Genomic DNA, 25,026 nt, shown 5'->3' on the forward strand with positions numbered 1-25,026 from the left:
GCAAGTTAGAAGCAAAGTCCTGGGGGTGTGTAGGGATGGGGACGTACAGTCCAGGACCTCTTATGCCCCTATAGTGACCCTCTTTTGGCCTGGGAGCTTGAGGGTAAGGCAGGAGGTGGAGAGGAGAGAAACCTCAGTGGGAATGAAGTTTCCATTTCAATTATTCAGCTGATCCTTGACCCCCATTACCATAGACAAATCAAAAAGTGGCTGGATGCATGAAGCTTTAAGTAAAAACAAGCATCAGTTAAGTGGCCCCAAGGATGGGAAGTGCAGCCAGATAATCGCAGGGGTGCTCATCCAGTTCCACATTTCCATATGCACAGAAGGAGAAGGACAGCCACCATCCGGCTGTCACACCTCTGTCGAGTGCTCCTTCCTGAAGGGGCTCAACAGGTACAATGCCGTTTTTCCTCATGCAGGGGTGATGGGGAGCCTCTTCTGACAATGGAGGGACCTGTGCAGAGGCCATTAGGGGAACCAGACCCCCAGAGGGAACCAGCTGAAGGTGAAGCTGAGTGAGTGTACGTGTGCAAGCAGACCAGCACTCCTCCGTGGAGTGTAGACCAGGGCCTGGAGCCTTCCTGGCCTCCCTCCGCGGGCAGGCAGGTTCCACCTGCTGTGTAGGTTGCAAGGCTCCCCAGGCTGGGTCAGTGAAGGCAGGGGTCTGGCCAGGGCTGACTGTGCCTGGCAGAGGTGCGGGGGTTCCTTCAGTGGAATGTGCTGCAGTGCACACGGGTGTGTGTTGGGCAGAGACAGGCGCTCACACTGCTGGTGAGAGGGTAAAGGGCAAGGGCAGGGATCCAGAAGCAGAGCCATATGTTGAGCATGGGAACAATGGTTATCTGTCGTGAGAGACTTGGGAGGTCTCAATTCCTCTAATTGTGGCTGTGGCCCCTAGGCGCATGCTGAAATGAACAACGACATTCATCCTCCCCCACCCTGCTCATTTATTTATCACATATTTTGAGTCCAGTCTCTGGGGAGAGCATGGTCAGCAGCAGGCTGTGGCGACAGGGCTGAGCCCTGGAGGAGCCATGGAGATGTGTCTGACCGTTGTCACCCACGTGGCTGCCCAGGCAGCAAGAGGTGATACACAGTTCCCTGCTTGCATGTGAGGCTGTGCTGGGCCCTTGTCCCGGCTGTCCTTTCAGACATGCCAGGTGACTCCGTTTGGCAAGGCTCTGCTGGTGACTTTCTGCCCCCTGGTTGCACATGTGGCACTGGGGAGGGTCCTGGGACCGAGGCCTGAACTCCCCCCAAAGACAAGGGAGTATCCTGCATCTGCCTGCTGGCTTCCTGCCAGCACATGGTGTGAGGGCGCGAGGCTTCTGTGGCCTGAGTGTGCCTTCTTCCCACCCGTGTGCTTCCCAACAGGGTCTGGTGTCCTCTCTTGTTTGACTGCTTGTCCACTTAGCTGCATCACAGTTTTGTCTTAAAGAGCAGCTTCACAGACTGCAATTTGCCAAAGAGCCTTGCTCTTGGCAAGAAAGTTATTTATCTTTTTTTGTTTGTTTCCTTAGAAAAAGAGGCCTGAGAAAGCGAATTGATTCTTTGAAAGTAATTTTTCTTTTTTTTTTTGGTGACTGTGGCCTGACGTTCCACTCTCTGGCTATCTGTTGCATTCTGTGTCGGTCAAACTGCATCGTGGTGCTTAGAGACATCGAGGGTGCATTTGTTTAATACTCAGCCACAACTCACAAGACCATTCGAAAGTGCACCATGTGAGAGTGCAATCAGTGGTTAGCGCGGCCACACATCCTCATGGTGATCTGCTCCAGAGCCCTTTCAAGAGTCCGGAGGAAACCTGTGCCCTCCAGCACATGCTTCGGCTTGCCCCCCACCCCCCAATGCCCAGACCCTGGCAACCACTGCTCTACCTTCTGTTGCTACAGATCTGCCTCTTGTGACGTTTCATCGAAATAGAATTACAAGGTATGACTCTGGTGTCACTTTCTCAAGGTTTCCCTGTTATTGCCTCAAGATTGTCCCCCTCTTATTGCCTCAAGATTGTCCTGCCTACCGGAAGCCCACATTCTTCTTTTCTGGTCCATATTTGATACTTTGTTTTTAATCAGACCACTCCAAAGTCTTTGTTTATAAAGTAGCTTTGTACAGGAAACCTTTCCATTAATTCATTTCAATGAAGTACATTCCCAGTGAAACTTAGAAGGAGAGGCAAACGGAAGTCTTTTAAAGTTCTGGAGACAGATTCTTTCCTGAGGATGTCCTTGGTAAAGGCCAGGGAACAACTGGCCAGGTCCTGCGGGGAGTGGGCTTGGCAGCTGCTTGGGAGACCCTGTCCCCCCTTTCTGGTCTCATCTCCCCTTTTCATAACTCTCTGACTCTGTCCTTCGCGTCTTCAGTCCTTCCAAGGTCAGCAAGTAGAGCCCAGCCAGCAGCAGAGGCAGAGACTCCCCTTGAGAGCACAATTAAAGGCAGAGGCTCATCCATCAGATCATAACTCAGTACAAAGTTTTAAAACAGAAATCAATGCAAATAAATTTATATTGAGCACAACATCAAAATTATTAATAAAGCCAGCATCCCAGTGACCATGGCTGCTCCCCATCCCCTGCCTAGCCACCTGCAATGGAAATGCTCATTCTGGACCCTTGGGAACCTCCAGAGTTATAGTGGAGGCTCTGCTAACCCCATCTCCAGGGAAATGCGCACCCTGGCTCTCCTTCTTACTAACCTGTGCAGAACAGTCTCGTCTCTAATGCAATATTTTGTACACCTACCTTCCCGGGAAGCAACCTCCATTCATAGGTTGTTAGATCAATAGCCACACTTCTAAAGATCTGAGCTGTGTCTGTACTTTTTTTTAGGTCTCTGCTTCTCTCTCTTCCTGTTTTCTAAGGGTTGCTACTGTCACATAAAGTAACGTATAGACAATAATTGACTTCCTTTTTCTGAACCCGACAAGTTTCATCTCTGCTCGAGTCTCTTCCAGGTTACCCAAAATGGTGCTTTTCTCAGTTAAACATGGAGTTGACTCAAAGGACAAGCACTGGGAGGCCCTTCTCTTTTATTTTACTTTCTAAGGTGCTTGGAACCTCTCTGTGCTCTGAGATGCTGCCCATGGAGCAGGAACTGGTAGAGAACACCAGATACCTTCTCAGCAAAGAGGAGCAAGTCCCCTGCAGAGTGTGGTGAGGCGCCTGGAGCTCAGTTCTCCTCTGCGCAGCCAGCCTGGGGTCCTTTCTGGATCTGTGGATGTTGTCTCCAGACTGGGCCAGGCCGTCTGGGTCTGAACGGGTGTGTCTCTGGCTGGAAATGCACCTCTCTTTATGAAGGTAGGTGACTGCCCCAGGGCACAGATACAGAAGGGGCCAGTTATTTATTTATTTATTTTTAACCAACAAGCTCTTTTACCCTGTGTTCTTAATGATATATTTGTCTCCAAACCCACAGTTAAAAAGAAATGCTACGTGAAAACTGGGTCTGACCCAGTTCAGTAATTCTCCTGTGTGCCTACCACCACTGTTGTGTTTGTCAAAATATTTACTGCAATTTATAATGGCTGTCAGAAACCAGGCTCACAATCCATGTTCTGCTAAACTCGAATACATTTGTAAGGAAATTTAGTGCTTTATAAGCTGTATTTTTTTCCCCCAATGATGGACCTAATTACATTGAAGATGTGAATTGGTTAACAACATACATTATATTAGCACAAGAGTTTTAAACAGAGTATAATCTGACTATCAAGGTATTTGATAGACATGCTATTTATAGCAGCTGCGCTAATCAGTCACCCAAGGGTAGCATTTTTTAGTGAGATTTACAGGGGCCAAGGAACCATGTATTTATACACATATTTGGCTTCCCAGCCTCCAAAATAGCTGAGGGCTCGAGAGAATCTCAGATAAGCCATGGAAGCCAGGTTCTGAGTGGCAACATGTCTCTCCTTTCCCGTAGCAAATCTTTCTGTAAGAGTGACACCAGAGATCTTATCTGCTGAAATGCAGCGAGGACAGGATTCAACCTAGAGGACGATTATCGGTGGCTGGTGGGGAGACACAGTGTCAGCATCAGGGCCGGTCTGAAGGAATGTGCCTGGAACCACCCACACTCTGTATTCAGGACCACAGGCTCATACCAACCGCAGACCCCAGAAGCCAAGCCATGAGGATGGGCTGGGAAACTGGGGATGGGGCCAGTCATGGGGGGGGTGCTCCACGTGAGCAGGGCAACCTGAAAGGACCGAATTGACTGCAGCACAGCTGCCTGGGGAAATGAGCTCACGGCGAGGGGCCAGGGGTCAGCAGCCAGAGAGACCTTTCTCCTGGCAGGCAGCGCAGCAGCATGTCCGCAGAGACCAAAGCTGGAAAAGGGGGTTGATGAGGGGGCAGACTCACGGGGAGCCCGCCCTGTGCCAATAGTCACATCTGTGACTCTTCTGATCTTCAACAAAGGAACGAGAGCCCACTGTGAGAAAAGGGAAACAGCAGGGCGCATAGAAGTGACTTGTTCAAGGTCACAGGGGTTGTAGGTAGCCAAGGGGCAAAGGTGGGTCCTGTCTCCCAGGCCCGGGGCTCCACTTCCCTTGCCGTCCTTGCTAGGGTGCTGCGGCAGAGGGGCCAAACCATTCTGGAACTTCACGCTGAGAAAATTCTGCAGCTGTAGCTTGGGCATGGGGCGGGGGCCCTGACCTGAGGGCTGGCTGACCCCCGTGTGCTGGCTCCTCATGTGTGTCTCTTTAGCTGTGCCTTCTTTGTGATGACTTCTGGTTGGCAGCCGCTCTGAAGCGTTTCCATGTATGGTAGCAACGCAAGCTGCCTTTGAACACAAGTGTATGTGGACAAAAAGTGAGTTGACACAAATGAAATGGGGTGGAGGAAAATGGCCTGTGAGAGCTGGTATTTCTTCCAGAGGGGCCAGGTGCCCATGGCCAGGGCAGGGTTTTAGGTCTTATGCATCAAATAACATTAACTCACACTGAGAATGTTGTTCTGATTCTGTTTGTTTATGATTTTTTTTAAAAATAGCCTCTTTGTTTTGAGATAATTGTAGGTTCACATAGAGGAGGAAGAAAAAAAGCAAAGTCCCCGTGTACGTTTTACACGATTTCCTTCCGTGATAGCATCTTCAAGTTGTAGTCTGATATTGACAGTGACTGAGTCAAGGTACAGAACATTTCCATCACTGCCAGGACCCCGGGGCCACACTGACTTTCTCCTGCTCTTCCCATATATTCCGTCCCCCTAACCTGTGGCACAGGCAACAACTTACCCATCTGGTCTGCAGTTCTGGAATTGGTCATCTCAAGAGCATTGTTTCGTGCGCAGCCCTTGGGCATTGGCTTTTTTCACTGAGCATAATTCCTCTGGAAATTCATTCAAATCCATGTCAACAGCTTGTTCTTTTTTCACTGCTGAGTAGTATTTCACTGTAGGAAAGTTCTGCAGTATTTCACTGTAGGAAAGTTCTGTTGAAGGGCGTCTGGGTCGACTCCCACCTTGGACCATCATAAAGCCAGTGCTCTGAGCATTCACAAACAGGTGTTCCTGTGTCCATGTTTCCTTGGCTCTGGGGCGAATTTCCAGGAGCACTGATGTTGGGTGAAGGCGGGCTGCATGTTTAGCTGCACCCTCTTGGGATGGCTGTGCTACTTTACTTCCTAGCAGGGACATACCCAGCACGTCCGCGTCCTCACCGGCATTCTTTATGGTTGCTTTCTGAAAGGAGCACAGAGATGTCTCGTCGTGGTTTTCAGTTGCATTTCCTTGGTAGATAACGATGGTGAACGTTTTTTGGTGGTGTGTCATTTGCCATCAGTTTATCTTCTCTGGTGATTTGTCTCTTATGTCTTTTGTTCATTTCCCAACTGGACTGTTATTGGATTTTTTTTTTTTTTACTCTTAGTCTTTACTCTTACTCAGTTCTTTCTACATTCTAGATGTGCGTCCTTTGACAGATCTGTTGCTGCAAATATCTTCTCCAGGTCTACGGCCAGTGTTCTCTAATTCTCTTATTACAAGCAGGGACTTTTACATAGTAAAAAGTTTTAATTTTAATGAGGTGAGACTTATCAATTTTTCTTGTGTGGCTCGTGCAAGTCTAGAAACTCCTTCTCGTGTCCTAGATTCGGAGCATCTTCTCCTACGGGTTTCCCCTAAAGCTGTGTAGTTCTGCGTTTCATATTCAAGCCTGTTTTGCATCTGAGTTAACTTTTGTGCATGTGAGGTGTGAGGTTTAGGTGTCAACTCTCAGTTTTGCTTTTGGCAATGGAAGTCACTTGCCCCAGTGCCTTTGTTGAAAGGCTGCACTTTTGCTACAAAAATTGCTTTGAACCTTTGTCAAAAAATCAGTTGGGCATATTAATGCAGCTCAATTTCTCTTTCATTATTATTATTCTTATTCTGCTCTGCTGATCTATTCCTATGTCTATTCCTCTTACAATACAGTCTTGATTACTGTAGCTCTATAATAAATTTTCAAATCAGGTAGACTGGTTCTCCCACTTTATTATCCTTCTTCAAAATTGTTTGAGTTATTCTAGTTCCTTTCCCTTTCTATATAAATTTTAGCTTTTTAGAAAACCTTACTGGGATTTTGATGGAAATTGCAAGAAGTCTGTATATCAATTTGGGGAAAATAGACATTTTTACTATGTTGAATCTCCTCATCTGTGAACACAATATGCCTTTCTATTATTTAGGGTTTATTTTTTTTTAGTTCATTCATCAGTGTTTTATGGGTTTCAAGATATAAGTCCTGCACATGTTTGGCTAGATTTACACCTAAGTATTTTATGTATTTTTTTTTTTTGAGTGAGTGGAAATGGCATTGTGTTTTTAATTTTGGTTTCCAATGATTCACAGCTAGCTCTAGACATGCAATTGATTTTTGAGTGTTGATCTTGTACCCTGTTGACCTCACTTATTAGTCCTAGGAGGGCTTTTTGGGGGGAGGGGTGGGGATTCCTTAGGACTCTCTACAGGGACAATCAGGTCACCTGCCAGCCGGGGCAGGTTTGCTGGTCCTCTGCTGTCATGTCTTCCCTGTAGTCTGCATTTCTCCCCACCCTACTGCACTGCCTAGAATTCCAGGGACCTGTTGGATCAGAGCAGGGAGAATGGGTGTCTCTGTCTTGCTGTCATCTCAGGGGAGAAGACGGTATGTGATGTTAGCTCCACGGTCATGTCAATGCTCTTTATCACATTAAGAGGATCCCTGTTGCTATTTCTTTCTTTCTTTTTTTCTTTTCTTTTCTTTCTTTCTTTCTTTCTTTCTTTCTTTCTTTCTTTCTTTCTTTCTTTCTTTCTTTCTTTCTTTCTTTCTTTCTTTTTTTTTAAGTACCAGGGATTAAACCCAGGGGCTCTGAGCCACATCCTCAGCCCAGTTTTTAAGACATTGTTAAGTCTTGTTAAGTTGCTTGGGGCCTTGCTCACTTGCTGAGGCAGGCCTGAAACTTGCCATCCTCCTGCCTCAGCCTGTGCTTATGGCTATTTTTCAGAGATATTTATTCAGGAAGGGTGTCAATTTCTCAGAGGCGTTCCCTTGTTGATTGTTTCTCTTCACTGGGCTGGTGTGGTGGTTTGCACTGCACACACCCCTGCAGCCCCCGGTCATGGTGTGCAACTCTTTCATATCATAGAATATGAATCCTATGGCTAGTACCTTCTGAAAGCTTTTTTATCTATGCTCGTGCGGGATATCCGCCTGTGCTTTCTTTCTCATACTGTGTGGTGTCAAGATAATACCTAGGTTCTTGAAATGAACTGAAAGCATTCTCTCCTTCTCTGTTTTCTGGAAGAGATTATATAGAATTGGTGTTGACTCTTCTTTAAAAGTTGGGCAGAATTCTCCACATCGGGGCCTGGCGACTTCTGATGTGGGAGTTCAAAATCACAGGTTCAATTTGATGAGTTATAGTGCTATTCATACTATCTGCTTCAGATTAGGTGGGTTCTGGGTAGCTTGTGCTTCTTGAAGGACTGGTCCATTTCATGGAGGCTGTCAGATGTCAGTAGTACAGCGGCTTCCTCCTGAGCCTCCCGGTGCCCAGGGGGCTGTAGTGATGGCCCCTGGCTTGTTCTTGCTATCGACAGTCTGTGTCTTCTCTAATTTTTCATTTGTCTTTGAAGAGATTCTGAATCAATTTTATCAATCTTGCCCGAGAACCAGCTTTTTCTTTCATTGATTTTTCTCTATTATTTTTGTTTCAATTGCATCGATTTCTCCCCCATCTCTGTTATTTCCTTCCTTCTTCTTGCTTCAGGCTTTTCTTTCTTTCACTCGATGGGCGCAGGGCTTGGAACTTTGACTGGAAACTCTGTCTTTTCTAAGGTAGGCACACAGCGCTGCACCTTTCCCTCCCAACCCTGCTTTAACTGTGTTTCACAAATTTTGAGCTGTTGTACTTTTGTTCTCCTACACCAACGTATCTTTTTTATTACTCCTGAGACTTCTTCCCTGACCCCTGGATTATTTAGAAGTGTGTTGTTTAGTTTTCAAGTATTCCGAGTTTTCCTGTTATCTTTCTGTGACGGATTTCCAGCTTGATCCCACTATGGTCTGAGAACACACTTTGTGAGATTCCCATTCTCCAAATTCGACTATGTTATTTGACGACCTGGGTATGGTCTATCTTGGGGTAGCTGTCTAGATCCAATCAGGAAGTTGAAGCTACCCAGAAGTTTAAGCAAGAGTGGTATAATGATAAGAGTGATTAACCACACTAAAAATGACTATGAGAAATGGGAAACTGCATTTGGTACTCCAGGATTGGGAGCGTACCCAAGGTGAATGTGGAAGGAATTCAGGTCTCAAGGAAGAAGGTGTGATCTGCCACTGGGTGACTGAGGATTGGGTCAGTTTGTCCAGACTGAATTTCCGTGTGGAGTTGCTGGGCAAACAGTAGGCCACAGTCCTAAGGGGAGGTAGGAGCCAGCCCTCTCGAGTCCTCAGAGCTTGCAAGCTGCAGGACTGGGTAGTGGGGCTGGTCACTAAGGATGCTCCAGCCCTGGCAGGCGCCATGGGCTGCTGGTGTTGCAGAGGAGTGTCAGATCCCCATGGAGCTCTGGGCCACAGGCAGACGGCCAGGGCTGCACAGGAGCTCAGGTTCCGTCCTGCAGTGCTCCTCTGGCATTTTCTGTTGGGAGGACTTAGCACTGTGCTCACTTTAAGGAGAAGAGCAGAGGGAGTTGCATTGTTTACTCCAGGTGCGCCCAGGTACAGTGGAGCAGGTAGGAGATCTACCTGCGAGGGACGCAGTCGGCCCTTCGTCCACTCAGCAGCAGGCGCACCCTGTTCTGCACGTTCAAACCACCTTATGGCCGCAGAACGGCTCTCTGCTTCTACGTGGCAAGAGCCACCATCCTCCTGTGAGTGAAGACTCTCTCATTGTCCTCACGATGAGAAGACAGTCCCTGTGTCCCGTGGCAACTGTATACATTGCTCTTCATACTCACTCGCAGTCTCACCAAATATTCTGTTCCCTGAAGACTAAGTTGTAAAGTGAGCCTCTGATAACTTATGCGTAAAACTTAAAAACAGGAAGTAGGAAACAGGAGAATGGAGTGGAGACCGAGTCGTGTAGGTAAATAAACTCGTTCGTCTGCCATTCACAGAGAACATGTGCAAAGCGGCCCCGGCGGCCTTAACGGCTGTGTGATTAGATGTGAGGTCGCAGTTCACGTCTCTGGCCTTCTTTACGTGCCATCCCGCGTGGACCTTGCCCTCAGGCAGAGCCCCAGCTTCTCTGGCTCTTGACCTCTTCGGGCATCTGGTGATCTGGGAAGACTCCGAGCATCTGCTTTTCCTCCAGTCAGTCATCCTGGTGTGTGGCCGCGGGTCCCTCAGGGGGCGCAGAGGAAGACAGACTCGCAGTGTGTCCTGGTGGTGCCAGTTCAGGGTCCCCCATCAAGGGGATCCAAGCTTCCCTTCAACCAGGCGCCTGCAGGTCTGCGAACTGGCTTTGCTCACTTGTTCCTGCACTGAGGAGCAAATAACTGTAGATCGAGTGATGTCCTGGTGGGCTGCCCACCCATTCAGTCCTAGGGATGCCACGGTCCTTCAGCTGTTGTTGAAGGTGTCCGTGAGCCGGGCAGTCTGATTGCTGTCACGTCCGCATTGCCTTGTGGCTGACAGGCCCATCTTGCCTTTGACAATGAGTTATGCTCCTTGGTCCTTGCTATTCTAGGATCCCTGTACCACCCTGAAACGAGGAAGCCCTTCTCCATGTTGACATCCCCTGTGCCCTCCTGAGCCTGAGGAAGGAGCAGACACAGAGGTTGGGGAGGTGGGCACTTTCCCCAGTGCTCTGGGGAAGAAGGTGCTCCTGAGTCTTCCTGAGGAGTTGGGGTGGAGGTGAAGGCTGCGTGTGATGCCTCTAGCCCAGTCCTCCTATGGAGCTCTGCCTTTGGATTACCACCTTGGAAGCCCTGGCATGTCAGTCTCATTAAATGTAGGTCACCCTCACATCCAGATTTCTGCCAACCCACCTAGGAGACCCCTGAAGCCATCTGGCACTGCACAGCTGTCGCATGAGACTGAGGGTCTGGCAAGGCGCCCACACCAATTTTGACGTCTTATACATACCTGGAGTATAACTTATTTTACTTAGGATCCCACTCTTGTGGTTGTACATGATATGAAGTTTCACTGGTCGTGTACTCATATGTGAACATAGAAAAACAACGTCTGATTCAATCTACTGTCTTTCCTATTCCCATCCCTCTCCCCTCTCTTCATTCCCCTTTGTTTAATCCAATGAATTTCTATTACTCCCCTCCACATTGTGCATTGCATCCACATATCAGACAGAACAGTTGACTTTGGTTTTTTGGGACTGGCTTATTTCACTCAGCATGATAGTTTCCAGATCCATCCATTTACCAGCAAACGCCATAATCTCATTCTTCTTTATGGCTGAGTAATATTTCATTGTGTATATATATCACATTTTCTTTAACCGTTCATCTATTGAAGGGCACCTGGGTTGGTTCCATAGCTTAGCTATTGTGAATTGAGCTGCTATAAACATTGATGTGCCGGTTTCACTATAGTATGCTGATTTTACGTCCTTTGGGTATAAATTGAGGAGTGGGATAGCTGGGTCAAATGGTGGTTTCATTCAAAGTTTTTTGAGGAATCTCCCTACTGCTTTCCATAGTGGTTGCACCAATTGAAGTCCCACCAGTATGTATGAGTTTACCTTTCTCCCACATCCTCGCCAACATTTATTGTCACCTGTATTCCTGATAATTGCCATTCTGACAGGAGTGAGATGAAATCTCAGTGTAGTTTTAATTTGCATTTCTCTAATGGCTAGAGATGTTGAACATTTTTTCATATATTTGTTGACTGATCATATTTCTTCTTCTGTGAAGTATCTGTTCAATTCCTTTGTCCATTTATTGACTGGGTTATTATTATTTTTTTGGTGTTAAGTTTTTTTTATTTCTTTATATATCCTAGAGATTCATGATCTGTCTGAGATGCAGGTGGCAAAGATTTTCTCCCGTTCTGTAGACGCTCTCTTTACGTTCTTGATATTTTCTTTTCTGTGAAGAAGCATTTTGGTTTGATACTATCTCATTTGTTGATTCTTGATTTTACTTCTTGTGCTTTAGGAGTCTTGTTAAGGAAGTTGGGTCTCAAGCCTACATGATGGAGAGTTGGGTTTACATTTTCTTCAAGTAGATGCAGAGTCTCTGGTCTAATGCCTAGGTCCTTTGCCCACACTGAGTTGAGTTTTGTGCAGGGTGAGAGGTAGGGGCTCAGTTTCATTCTGCTCCATATGGATTTCCAGTTTTTCCAGAACCCTTTGTTGAAGAGGCTATCTTTTCTACAATGTATGTTTATTGCACCTTTGTCTAATATGAGATAACTGTATTTATGTGGGTTTGTTTCTGTGCCTTCTGTTCTGTTCCATTGGTTTTCATGTCTGTTTTGGTGCCAATATTGAATGGTCATTTTAATTCAGCAACTTGCACCACTAAATTTTGTGTTTGGGGCCCAGCAAAGTCAGTCCTGCAGGTGCAGGAAATGCAAGATTCTTTCAGGGCTGTCACAGAAGCTGTCTGATTTTCAGACTGTGACTTGAGGTGGGAAGGGACCTGGGCTTGTCATTTTCTCTCTGTAAATGCTCAAGGACTCTCCAAGGAATCCATTTCACACCACAGTTCTTACAGTCGTCATCACTGTGGTCCATGGGAGTAGGACACGACCCAAGGCATGTGCCCCGACTGTGGCTTTATCACAAATGACTGAAGGTGGTAGCTGGATTACTTGTGATATTGTGGCATGCCAAGGGTCCTAAGCTGTGTTTCTTATTGGCAAGGAATTCAGCATCATGCTCAGGTCCAAGGCCAAGGCCAAATCAATCCCCAAGCCCCACATTTAGTGGGACTGCTCCCAGGATCAGGTCTGACCCTGTCTGTGTCCAGTTTGGAGATGTAGACTGCATGGTATGTTGTGCTGTGGAAGTGTAGCGTAAAAACAATTAACCATAACAAGATAATAACCATAAAACACAAGGACACCCTGTGCAGTGCCCGGGATCAAGGGAGAGTGTTCTGGGAAGGACAAACTTGGGAGGGGTTCAGTTCTATTGGAAAAGCTGAGTCTTTGATTACCTGAGCTGGTCTGGAGGTGCTGGGCGAATGGCTGCCAGCCTCCGGAGGGCAGTTGGGGAGCAGACAGTGACAAGTGGTGATGGGGTGTGTACTTGCAAGTCTGGGCACCAGTGAGGTCAGAGCGTAGAGATCCCAGGCTGCACGGAAGGGAGCGGGGCTGGTTGAGGGGGAAGTTGCCATGTGGACTCATGGCCTCAGGCAGGCCATGTCTTAGCTGCAGATAGCTTGTCACATCTTAGGCTGTGAGTTGCAGAGGGATCCCCTAGGCAGCTGGGGTTCAAGCAGCTTCCATAGGATGCCCTTCCACCGACTGTGTAGTTGCTCTACTGTATTATATCTACAGGTTCTGCATCTGTGGATTCAATCGACTGTGGATGGAAAGTATTTGAAAAACATTGTGCCTATATTGAGCACTTACAGACTTCTTAGCATCATTCCCTAAACAATACAGTATAACAACTATTTACCCAGCAGCCATGTTGTACAGGGCAGGATGTGCATAGATCTTATGCTGATACAATGTCATTTTGCATAATATTTTTGGAGTTTGGTCTCCTTGGGGGGTCCTGGGAACAATCTCCTGTGTATACCCAGGGATGACTTGGTGTATAGGTATGTGACTTATCCCTGTCTACTGGGTCATTCTTTTACAGTTGGGGTGAAGTGTAGAAATTCCACCTCTTTTGATGCTCCCACTTAAATTATCTTGAATATTCAATTCTCTTAAACAGATCCTCTCCTTCCACTTAGAGCTATATCAGATGGCGTTATAATTTTTTTGTTTCAACCACCAAATATAATTTAGAATCTTGAAAGGAAACACCGTTTCGCCCCAGTCTCCACTTTCTTCTTCCCTCCTGAGGTTCTGGGTCACCTCTATTATTATTCCCTTTGTTTTGAGAGCCATTCCTTGTGGGTAGTAGACCTGCTGGTGACAAATTCTTTTTATTTGAGAACATCTTGGTTCTTCTTCATTCTGGAAGCAGATTTCTCTGGATGCAGAACTTCGCACTGATGTTTCTTTACAGTGGGGAGCATCGTCCCCTGTTCTGCTGACCTCTGGTCTTGAGAAGGAACCTGCTGTGGCCAGCGCCGTCTCCCCCATGATGGAGGTGCTGCCTCCCTCACTGCCGTCAGCCTGTGTGTCCGTGTGGGTCTCTTTGGGCTCATCCTGGTGGGAGTCACTCAGCTCCCCGGAAGGGTACTTCATGTCTTTTGCCAGTTACACTTTCTGGCCTCCTTCTCCGTCCTTCAAGGATTCCGGCGAGGCGAGTGTCCGCTCTTGGCTTGGTCTGGTAGGTGCCTGAGGGCCTGCTCGGTCTTTCCCACCCTTGTCTTCGTTGCTCAGATGGGTGGCTTCTTGTCCCGTCTTCAGTCCCTCTGATTTCTCTTTTCTATCCTTTCCACTTTGCTGGGAAGCCAATCTACAGACTTCTAAACTTTTTGATTTTAATATTTTTATTCTGAAGTTTCGGTTGCTTTGGCCTTCTGTTTCTTTGACGGGCTCCCCGTTTTTCATGTGTTTTGAGTGTGTTTGTGCGTGTTCCCTGAAGTGCCGCCTCGATGGCTGCTTTCCTCTGCCACACAATTCCGACATGGGCACCTTGGTGTGGGCATCAGTCAGTCTGGTCTCCTTCTCTCCCCATGTGACTGGCACTTGAGTGTGAGAGGCTGGGGTTAGTAAGCCTTCTGTTTTAGCTTCCGGGGACTCTGCCCTGGCAGGGGAAGGGGGCTGTTTAAGCTCAGATGCCCACTGGGCCCCTGTTGACCCCGGTCCCAGGTCCTCACTGCTGCCTGGGGAGGGTAGTAGCTCTGGTAGTCCCAGTCGGCGAACATGGATGTCTCTCTGACAAGACAGAGAAGAGTGCCCTGTCCTGTCCCCGGGTGCCTGGCCCTGATGCCCAGCAGGTAGGGCAGTGGGCAAGTAGAGTGGACTGCTGCTGCTCATGGCAACCTGGGGGCTCAAGGGCATGGTCCTAAACCACAGGAGCCGGCTGGAGCCAGCTGCTTTGTCCACAGTGCCATTTACATGACATTGAAAAAAGCAGACCTATAGGGCAGAGAACTGCTCTGTGGCCCCAGGGTCTGGAGGCGCAGGAAGGGGCCCACCACAGCGAGGCGTGGGGAGAAGTGAGCTGACAGTGTTCTCCTGTCTTGATTGTGGGGCTGCTTCTTGAAAGTCATGCGACCATACACCAAAGGAGTGCATTTCATTGTATGTAAATAGCATGTGAAACCAGTGTCAATGCAGGGTGGCTCTGTGGAGATGGAGGGGTTTGGGGACCTGGTTGCTTGCCTCTTTCTGCAACTAGAGCGTCACCTTTTGTCCTAGATGCCTACCTTGTAAGTCTGAAACCCTCTGCTGCATGCCATGGGCATGCATGTTGTGATGAGGTGCACACCATCTTTGCACAGAGTACCCATCCACACCTTGTTTCTGAAGCAGGGGTAGCACTGGGAGTCACGTCAATGTTGGGGATGTTTTTTCTTACCTTTCTTTGAATTCAGCATTGCATCTGTTTGCTGTTTTCCTGGCTAATTATTGTAATTATATGAAGCAATCACCATCACAATACAATATTCTGAATTACATTATTTCACATCATAAACAAATCTGTTTATAGCCCGCCAGACAATTGTGAATTGGGGTGTTGTGTAGCATTTTATATTATGTGTTCCAAGCTGCAAGGATTGGTGACAGGCCTTCAACATGGCCAGGCTGTAGTGGGGAGATCCAGCCTCGGGATATGAGACAGTCCCTTAAACATGATACTCAAGAAGGAAGGAGGGCAAACCCGGGTAGTGGTTCCCACCTATGAGTTAGCCCTGTCTTCCAGAGCACAATAAGGCCTGGAGCCTGTTTTTCCACTTAGCGTAGAGAAGAAATCATCACACAGTAATCAAGACTGCTCCTGACTTGTCATCTGACTAAACATGGTGCTGCTAGTACTTGTAATTTCAGGCCACTTCATACTTGGACTTAGTTCTCCTCATTTCGCAGATGAGGAAATAGAAGCTCAAGGAAATAAAAACTGCCTTAAAAGAATCACAAAATGCTGTCGAGCAGGTTAGCATCTCTGAATGCAGTTCCTTGAGTTTAGGGATTCATGCCCCAAACATCCAGGCACTTCCCCCGCTCAGAGCCCTTGCTCGGGCTGTTCGCATTTGCCTAGGTCTTTTTGCCTGAAAACCTGAAACCCTTTTCTCTAGGTGCCAGCAGGACTTAGCCCATCCCATTTATTTTATTTTATTTTTTGAATTTATTTTTTTCTAATTAGGTATGCATGACAGCAGAATGCATTTTGATTCATTGTACATAAATGGAGTACAACCTTTCATTTCTCTGGTTGTACACAATGTAGAGACATACCACATGTATAGTCATACATAGACCTAGGGTAATGATGTCCATCTCATTCCACCATCTTTCCTACCCTCATGTCCCCCTCCTCTCCTCCTCTTTGCCCAGTCAAAGTTCCTCCATTCTACCCCTGCCTCCTCATTATGGATCAGCATTCGCTTATCAGAGAGAACATTCAGCCATTGGTTTTTTGGGATTGGCTTACTTCGCTTAGCATAATATTCTCCAACTCCATCCATTTACCTGCAAATGCCATAATTTTATTTTCTTTTAATGCTGAGTAATATTCCATTGTGTACATATACCACAGTTTCTTTATCCATTCATCTATTGAAGGGCATCTAAATTGGTTCCACAGTTTAGCTATTGTGAGTTGAGCCGCTATAAACATTGATGTGACTGTGTCCCTGTAGTGTGCTGAATTTAAGTCCTTTGGGTATAAACCAAGGAGTGGGATAGCTGGGTCAAATGGTGGTTCCAGTCTAAGTTTTCAAAGGAATCTCCACACTGTTTTACAGTATGGTTGCACCAATTTTCAATGCCACCAGCAATGTATGCATGTATCTTTTCCCCCCACATTCTGGCCAGCACTTATTATTGTTTGTATTCCTCATAATTGCCATTCCTACAGGAGTGAGATGAAATCTAAAAGTAGTTTTGATTTGCATTTCTCTAATTGCTAGAGATGTTGAACATTTTTCCATATATTTGTTGATGGATTGTATTTCTTCTTCTGTGAAGTGTCTATTCAGCTCCTTAGCCCATTTACTGATTGGGTTATTTGTTTTGTTGGTGTTAAGTTTTTTGAGTTCTTTATATATCCTGGAAATTAGTGCTCTCTCTGATGTGCATGTAGTAAAGATGTTCTCCCGCTCTGTGGGCTCTCTCTTCACGTTCTTACTTGTTTCCTTTGCTGAGAAGAAGCTTTTTAGTTTGAATCCATCTCATTTATTGATTCTTGATTGAATTCTTGCGCTGTAGGAGTCTTATTTATGAAGTTGGGGCCTAATCTGACATGATGAAAATTTGGGCCTGCTTTTTCTTCCGTTAGTGAAGGGTCTCTAGTTTAATCCTTGGTCCTTAATCCACTTTGAGTTGAGTTTTGTGCATGATGAGAGATAGGGCTTAATTTCATTTTGTTGCATATGGATTTTCAGTTTTCCTAGCACCATTTGTTGAAGAGACTATCTTTTCTCCAATATATGTTTTTGGTGCCTTTGTCTAATATAAGATAACTATAGTTATGTGGGGTTGTCTCTGTGTCTTCTATTCTGTACCATTGGTCTACATTCTGTACCATGTCTGTTTTGTGCCTATACCATGCTTTTTTGGTTACTATTGCTCTGTGACAAACCCTCTGAATGAGAAATTAGGAAAACTACCCCATTCATAATAGCCTCAAATACAATGCAGTATAATGCAATACAATACAATGCAATACAATACAATACTTGGGAATCAATCTAACAAAAGATGTAAAAGACCAATACAATGAAAATTACAGAACACTAAAGAAAGAAATTGAAGAAGACCTTAGAAGATGAAAAGATCTCCCATGTTCTTGGATAGAAAGACTTAATGTTGTCAAAATGGCCATATTACCAAAAACATTATACAGATTTAATGAAATTCCAATTAAAATCACAAAAACATTCCTCATATAAATAGAGAAAGCAATCATGAAATGTATTTGGAAGGATAAGAGGCCCAGAATAGCCAAAGCAATCCTTAGCAAGAAGAGTGAAGCAGGAAGCATCACAATACCCCATCCCATTTAAAGTTGCAACCTCTGCTCCCTTCCTGACCACACCCACATTCCTTCATCAGAGTCCCAGACTTCTTCACCTTGCTTGGTTTGTTCCATGACAACCATCATTTTCCAATATATTACAACTTTATTTTTACAGTTTCTTGTCTGTATCTCTGACTGGAACATAGATTCCTGTAATACAAACTTTTTCATTTACTGGTGTCCTGTACCCCTAGGGAAGCTGGCTCATCCTAATTTCCCCTGGACTTGACTGGTTTAAAAATGTAAAGTCTGGCATTCAAGGAAGTCCCTCAGTTCCAAGCAAAACAGGACCCAGCACCCAATAAGTGCTCAATAAACATTAGAATGAATTCACAATACATTTTCAATAGGTGGGAACGGAATTGAAATAGTCACCTTGCTTTTGAAAAAGTTATATACTCCATTTGGTGTCATCCCAGAGAGTGCTGATTCACACTTTCACTTTTTGTTTGAAATAATTTACTAAATCAAATGTAATGCTCATCAAAGTGAGTTCCTGAGCATTCCTGCATATTCCCAGCTAATGAGATCCAGCATGGCAGGCAATGCCGTCCACTCCAGACAACCCTGTGCTGTGAGCTCTCTGGGTCACTGGGAGCTCTTTGGAGCTACTCTGCCATTCAGCATCATGGGGCTTCTCTCTCTCTCTCTCTCTCTCTCTCTCTCTGTCTCTCTCTCTTGCATTCTAGCAAAAATTCTGACCTAAAATTGATGTCAAAAATCATGCAAGTGCTTAGTGGGACTGACCCAAGAAGCAAAGGAAGAACTTTTGCTATATGTTAAAATAAAACCACTGCTGAGGCCCTTCAAAGAAATGGCTGAGAAAACAGGAGGTAAAGGCCAGCTGAGGGAGAGGCTGTCCTGGACAACAGGCCTGAAACAGTGACCAATGATTCTGAGGGAAGTTGAAGAAACTCGTGGTGGCTGTTAGGACCTTGGGATATCGGAAGTGATGGGAAGGGTAGGGCCATGTCCAGAGGGAGTCATCAAAATGATATTAACAATTTCAGCAGGATCACTGCCATCTCGCTGTGGTAAGTGCCATGGGGATGATGTGTTCAGTCCTCATTGACCCCATTTTGCAAGTGAAAGATCCTGAAGTTAAAGGCACTCGCTGAGCCATGTGGTGGGCCGGTGGCAAAACCAGGATTTGAACCCAAACTTTCCCTTTAACCTCCCCAGGGCTCCACAGGGCCCAAGCCGCTGTCATCAGCCTTTTCCTCCAAACATCTGCAAACTATCGACCATCTGCAGGGAAGCCACATAATTAGCATGTAGAAATCAAGCAACTGCACGAGATGCTCCTTTCCTTTGACTTGCTCAGACTTTCTGCACATCATGTCTTTGTAAACTCTCTTCTGGCCTCTCAGGGTCTTAATTTGTTTAGGCAAAACATGACTTTGTCACCAAGTGGAATTATTTTGGGTGAAGTTTTGGTGAGAATTGCATGCTGGGCACCTGGGACATGCTGCATCTAGAACCAGGCAGGCTTACCCCTCAGAGAGACCCTCTGCTGTGGAGACCCCTCTAGGCCTTTCTAGAATCAGAGAAAATGAGGGACACTCTTGCCCTATGGGAAAACCCACTCAAGTACACCACGTAAACTGTGATTTCAGTCTGTGTCCTGGCAGGCCAAACATGCCTGGGCTGATTGAGGAGAGATTGGCAGAGGGCTTTCCATAAAGAGTGGGTGTGAGCAGTGGTGGCAACCCTGTGGCGGGCCTGAGGGTGCTACCAACCACAAGACAGAGCCGCTGGCGACAATTAGGCCTGGAGAGGTCCTCCGGTGGGTGTGTGGCCTTCACAGAGACCGTGGCATCAGAGGTGGCCTCAATGCCTCCCCTCAGTCCTGCTGTGCAGTGCCTTACCTGGGCCAGAACAGCTGGACGCCAGACTGGCCCAGCCATGGGTTTCCAGAAGGATGAAAGAGACCACCTATCTGAGAGGTCTAGGCCAAGGGTGTCCCAAATTAAGATCTTAAATTAGAGAGGTGGTCCTCAATGTAGGAGACCATATAAGGTGGCGTCCAGATGCATATTTTAAAAATTTGCTAGAAGCAGTGGCACATGCCTTAAATCCCAGCAACTCAGGAGGCTGAGGCAGAAGGATCACAAGTTCAAGGCCAGTCTCAGCAAATTATCAAGACCCTAAGCAACTTAGTGAGACCCTGTCTCAAAATAAAATAATAAACAGGGCTCGGGATGTGGCTCAGTGGTTAAGAGCCCCAGGGCTCAATCCCCAGTAAAAAACAAAAACAAAAACAAAAAACATGCATTTCTTTGCTGGTGAGCATGAATGTGTCCCTCTCTTTTTAAAATTTGTTTGAATTTTAGAAAAGTTTTTAAAGTTTAGAGACTTAGTTCTTTTAGAGCAGTTTGAGGTCTATAGAAAGTGCAGGGACAGTGCAGCACTCCCTGGTGCCATGCTGACCCCACCCTCCATGCTGCACTGGTCATAGCTGGTGTCACACTGGTGTCACACTGGTGTGTGGCTGAAGTTCACACTTTGCATTAGGATCGCTCTTCTGTGGTACCCTCCATGGGTGTGGTGCATGTGCAGTGACTGGATTCCCCTCTGGCCTTGTGCAGGTGGCTTCACTGCCCTAAAGACCCTCTGCACAGCCTGCTCAGTGCCCTCCACGCCCCAGACCATGGATCCCTTCACTGTCTCCCTGGTCTCCCCTTCTCCAGAGTGTCGCAGCCTTGGAGCCACGCAGCCCTCTGCCTCTCAGGCCTTCTTCGTTCAGCACCAACACTAAAGGTCCTTCTGTGCCTTTTCTGGCTAGCTAGCTCCTTTCTTCTCATTGCTGAATAAGTATCCACTGTCTGGGTTTCCAAAGTTTGTTTTTCCATTCATCAACCGGAGGACACCTTTGTTGTTTCCGTGTTTGGGCAATTATGAATAAGTCGCTATAAAGTCTGCGGGCAGGTTTTTGTGTGAATGTAAATTTCCACTCATTGTGTAATGACAGTCCCCTCCTCTGTATGTACTTTAAAAACTTGTAGTAAAAAAAAAATTGACATAAAATTAACCTCTTTACCCATTTTTTAAGCGTCCCACTCAATGGCATAAGCACTTTAACACTATCATGGGCATAGGTTCCCCTTTAATGTAATGGTATTCTAGAAAGACAGGAGCTTATGCAGGGAAGGGACAAGCCACAACCTGGTGAGGAAGCAGGGGACAATGGTGCAGAATGACCTGAGGCCTGGGAATCTTGTACCTGCAGCTGCTGTCTCCGCACCCTCTCTGTTCCTTCCCAAAGGCTCCACCTAGTCAGTGAGTTTCTCCACATCCTTCTCTTCCAGGACCCTGAACACATATTCCCAAAGCCTATTTGTGGCATTTCCTTGTTCTCTCCCCACCCAGGCCCACCTCTGGGTTGGGTTTGATGAAGAAAGCTTGGGAAGGTCTCTTCCTTCCTTCACATTTCTCTCACCTCTCTGCTGACCTCTCCTCCATAAAGCTGCACCAAAGAGCAGGACCAGTGTGCAGGAGGTTGGGGGAGGGGTGAGCCGCACCACTGTCAGAATAAAGGGAGTCTCAGGTAGCAGCAGGGTAAGTGCTTGTCCCTGAGTCTAGGTGACTAGAATTTTGCCCAGACCCTTCCCTGAATCTCACCCTGTCCCTCAGTTTCCCAGGGTTCCCACAGACACATTCTGCCTTGCCTTCTCCTTGGTTCATTCACAGTGACCAAAATCAGCTGTGGCCCTTGGAGTTTTCCTGCCCCACATGCCCACCCCCAGGAGGAGGGTGTCTGTGGGCTCAGCATCTTGCCACAGTATCAGCTGTTACTAAGAGGCCTTGGTGGGGCTGGGATTGTGGCTCAGTGCAGCGTGCTTGCCTTGCATGTGTGAGGCACTGGGTTCGATCCTCAGCACCACATAAAAATAAATAAAAGTATTGTGTCCATCTACAACTAAAAAAATATTTAAAAAAAAAAAAGATGCCTCTGTGTGTTGTGAGCACAGGACAGGCTGCAGAGGTGGCTGGTGGCCATGGGACCTGGGGTCTGGATGCAGGCTCCCTCTCTGCAGCCTCCCACCCTGCAGCCTCAGCCTTCTTGTCACCTACAGGGGCACGTGGTGCTGGCCCTCAGCTCCCCTGGCAGGTCTTGCCTCAGGACCCTTCAACGGTATCTCCTCTGCTCATCTTCTGGTCCTCCTGGGCCCCTCGTGGGTGCTTGGGAAGGCACTGTGGGGCAGCACTCTGTGGGTAACCTCCAACCCTTTTGCAGGGACTGGAGTATGGAGAGTGCTGGCCCTGTTCTTGTGGGCTGCTGGGGACTGCTCCCAGAGACCTCTCCCTCTGCTCCCCTTGGGGCGCAGGGGAAGCGCCCCTCCCTTCCCTCTCTGCTCCTCCCTTCACTTCCCCGCCGGCCTCTCGGAGCCTGGGCATCAGAAGAACTGGCTGCGGTCCATCAGGTTTCCTTCCTCAGGCTCCTCTGCTTGCCACAGGGACTCCAGCAGCCCCGCCCATCCGTCCCCTCAGTCAGTTTCGGAGCCCACTGTGGGCAGCCTTTAGGGCTCTGGCACTTTTCAGGCCCTCCGTGGTCAGGTGGGACTGCCAGGACGGGTACCTACTGGGGCCCTCCCCTCCCCTCCCCTGTGGGACCTGCCCCAGCTGCCCAGGTGGGGGTCTGTGGCACACTTGGAGCTGGCCTTCCCCACTCCCCTACTTCCCGGGGTCCCTTCCCCCAAGAATGGAATCCCTTTCTCAGGAATCCAACCTGAGACTCATCCTTTCCCAGAGGTGATGGAGACTGGTGCAGTGATTGACAGGGGAAGAGACAGGGGTAGGAGGAACATAGGGTGGGGGAGGATCCATTATTTAATAGTTCAAAATATTATGGCGTGTTATTGAACACTCAAATAAATTGAGAACTTATCCTGTGCCGGGCACAGCGCTCCGGGTTTTCACATGAATGATTTCATCTGATCTTCCCAGTGGCTCAGCCCTACTGACATGGTTCTTAGAGCCAAGGAAGCTCTTCGTTCCTCAGCCTGTAGAAAGGGCAGCATCCCAGGGAAAACTTTATCCCATTCCATCAGCTCTGCCGAGTCTGGTAGCCACCTACTAATCTCTGAAGACCTTTTCTAAATCTTTTCTTCAAAATTTATAAGCTCTCCAGTCTTTTGAGGCCACGTGTTCTTGCAGGTGATATGGTGCCATGAGATCCCCAACATTGGGCAGAGGTCCATGGGAGGGACAGAGAATGGGTGCTGTTCAAACCACCCAGTCTAGGATGTTTTTGTGACAGAAGTCCAAAGTACTTGCTTTCCTGACCACTTTTATCTGATAGAGGGAGTACCTTTTAAAATGTTTGTATTCAAACAGGACCTTTTTCTATTGAGGCAAACCTCACATGACCTTAGATCCACCCTCTAACTATCTTAGAGTGCACCACTCAGTTGCATTTAGTTATATACAGAGTTTTGTGCAACTACCACATCTACCTCGGTCCTAGTTTCATCACCCTTAAAGGAAACCCTCTACCCACTTAAGTGGTCTCTCCTCATTCTTCCCATCCTTTGGCAACAACTGTGATTTGTTTTCTGTTCCTAAATATTTTCTGATTCTGTTTTTCTTTTCTTTTTTCTTTTTTTTAACTTAGGCTCACACTGCATGTGGCCTTCCGTTTTCTTCACTGGACGTTTCAAGCTCCCTCCTTGCAGCAGGTGTCACTTTTGTCCTGTGGCCGAGTGACACTCTGCTGCATCTGACCTGCCCACTCCTCAATTGATGGATGCCGTGACACTTTTCCCCTCCGTGTGGAGTGGAGCTACCAGGAGCGGGCACTCTGAACAAGCTTTGTTTTGAATGCCTGTTTCTGATTCTTTGGGGCGAACACGTTGGAGCGGAGATGCTGGGTCACGTGGCAGCTCTGTTTAGCTTTTTCAGGGACTGCCAAACCCGTGTTCCTCAGCAGCGATGGCATTTGACGGCCTTTGGCAGCGTTTGGGATTCCCATTTCTCCAAATCTATACCAACACTTGAATTTGCACAGGGCTATTTTTCTATTTTCGGTTTATGGTTATTACTAGTCACGCTAATTGGTGTAGAGTTATATCGGACTGTGGTTTTGTTTTTATTTCCCTAATGACTAATGATATTCAGCATCTTTTCCTGTGCTCTTGGGACAATTGTGTATCTTTCTTGGAGAAACATCTGTTCCAATCCTTTGCTAATTTTACAATTGGGTCATTTGTCCTTTTGTGGCCGAGTTTTTTATACATTCTTTATGTATATGAGAGTTCTTTATACATTCTGCCAATATCAGATGGATGATCTGCAAATATTTTCTCTCATTCTGTATCTTTTCACTTTCTTGATAGTGTCCTTAATTTTGAATCAAATTTACCAAGTTTTTTCTTTTGCTGCTTGTGGTTTAGGCTCTATCTTAGAAACCTGTTGCTAGATCTAAAATCAAGATTTTACCCTGTCTTCTCTTCAGAGTCTTATAGTTTGAGGTCTTTCTTTAGGCCTATGATCCATTTTGAATGAATCTTTGCATATGGCCCCAGGTGGAGGTGACTTTGCTCTTTCGCATGTAGACACCCAGTGGTAGTATCTTTCTTGTTAATAGAATTCACCTAGTTGTAAGCTTATATAATTTGGCTTCTAATTAGGGCTGTGTTTGACAACTGGCTTGCAAGATCTCTGAAAAATGAACCACTGACTCTGTTGAGCTCGTGCTGGTGTTAGCTGGCCCACCCAGTGGCCACGTCCAACACATGTTGCTCAGACAATCTGCCTGGTAAAGGCTGGAATTGGGAGGTTTTCTTGAGGAGCTGAGCTGGAGATCGAGTGCTTGTGGGGCTCCCAGGGAGTAGACTGCCCCTCGAGCATCCTCCAGCCACCATCCCTGTACACCTAGCTTTCCCTCGGTGGTTTAAGAGCAGAGTTAGCCCCTCTGATTCCTTTCCCTGGTGTTTGCTCAGCTGCTCCTTCTGCTTAGAGGGAGTTGATTCTGTCCCATCTGGATCTCGAAGGGTTTTGGAAGCTCCCTCCACCTTTTAGCCTTTTCGGGAGGCTGAGGAGTGCTCCTTTTCCCGGCATGTTGCCAGGTCAAACACAGGGTGCCCAGTTATGTTTGAATTTCAGGTCAACAATCCAATTTTCAGTACAAGCATGAACCATGGAGATACTTACACTAAGAGTAATTCTCAGGCATATTTGGGACATACTCATTATGCATTGTTCACCTGAAATTCAAATATAACTGAGAGTCCTATGCTTCTGTTTGGGAGATCTGGCAAGCCTCCACGATGGCCCACCTTTCT

General features: G+C 46.9%; 1 protein-coding gene across 4 annotated transcripts in view; it reads left to right on the forward strand.

Moving 5' to 3' along the window:
* Znf831 (zinc finger protein 831) overlaps positions 1-25,026 on the forward strand; it is a 104,192-nt gene that overhangs the window by 13,563 nt on the left and 65,603 nt on the right. Inside the window, exon 2 of one of the 4 annotated variants that reach the window (XM_048810895.1) lies at positions 3,049-3,299. The exons of 1 other annotated variant lie outside the window; for it this stretch is intronic. The gene's annotated coding sequence lies outside the window, so the exon portion shown is untranslated. Of the gene's footprint in view, positions 1-2,839; positions 3,300-25,026 lie in introns of those variants that run through there. 2 more of the 4 variants (XM_048810897.1, XM_048810894.1) reach the window with 2 other exon arrangements.

This window comes from Marmota marmota, unplaced genomic scaffold, assembly GCF_001458135.2.
Source record: "Marmota marmota marmota unplaced genomic scaffold, marMar, whole genome shotgun sequence".
Classification (NCBI taxonomy): Eukaryota; Metazoa; Chordata; class Mammalia; order Rodentia; family Sciuridae; genus Marmota; species Marmota marmota.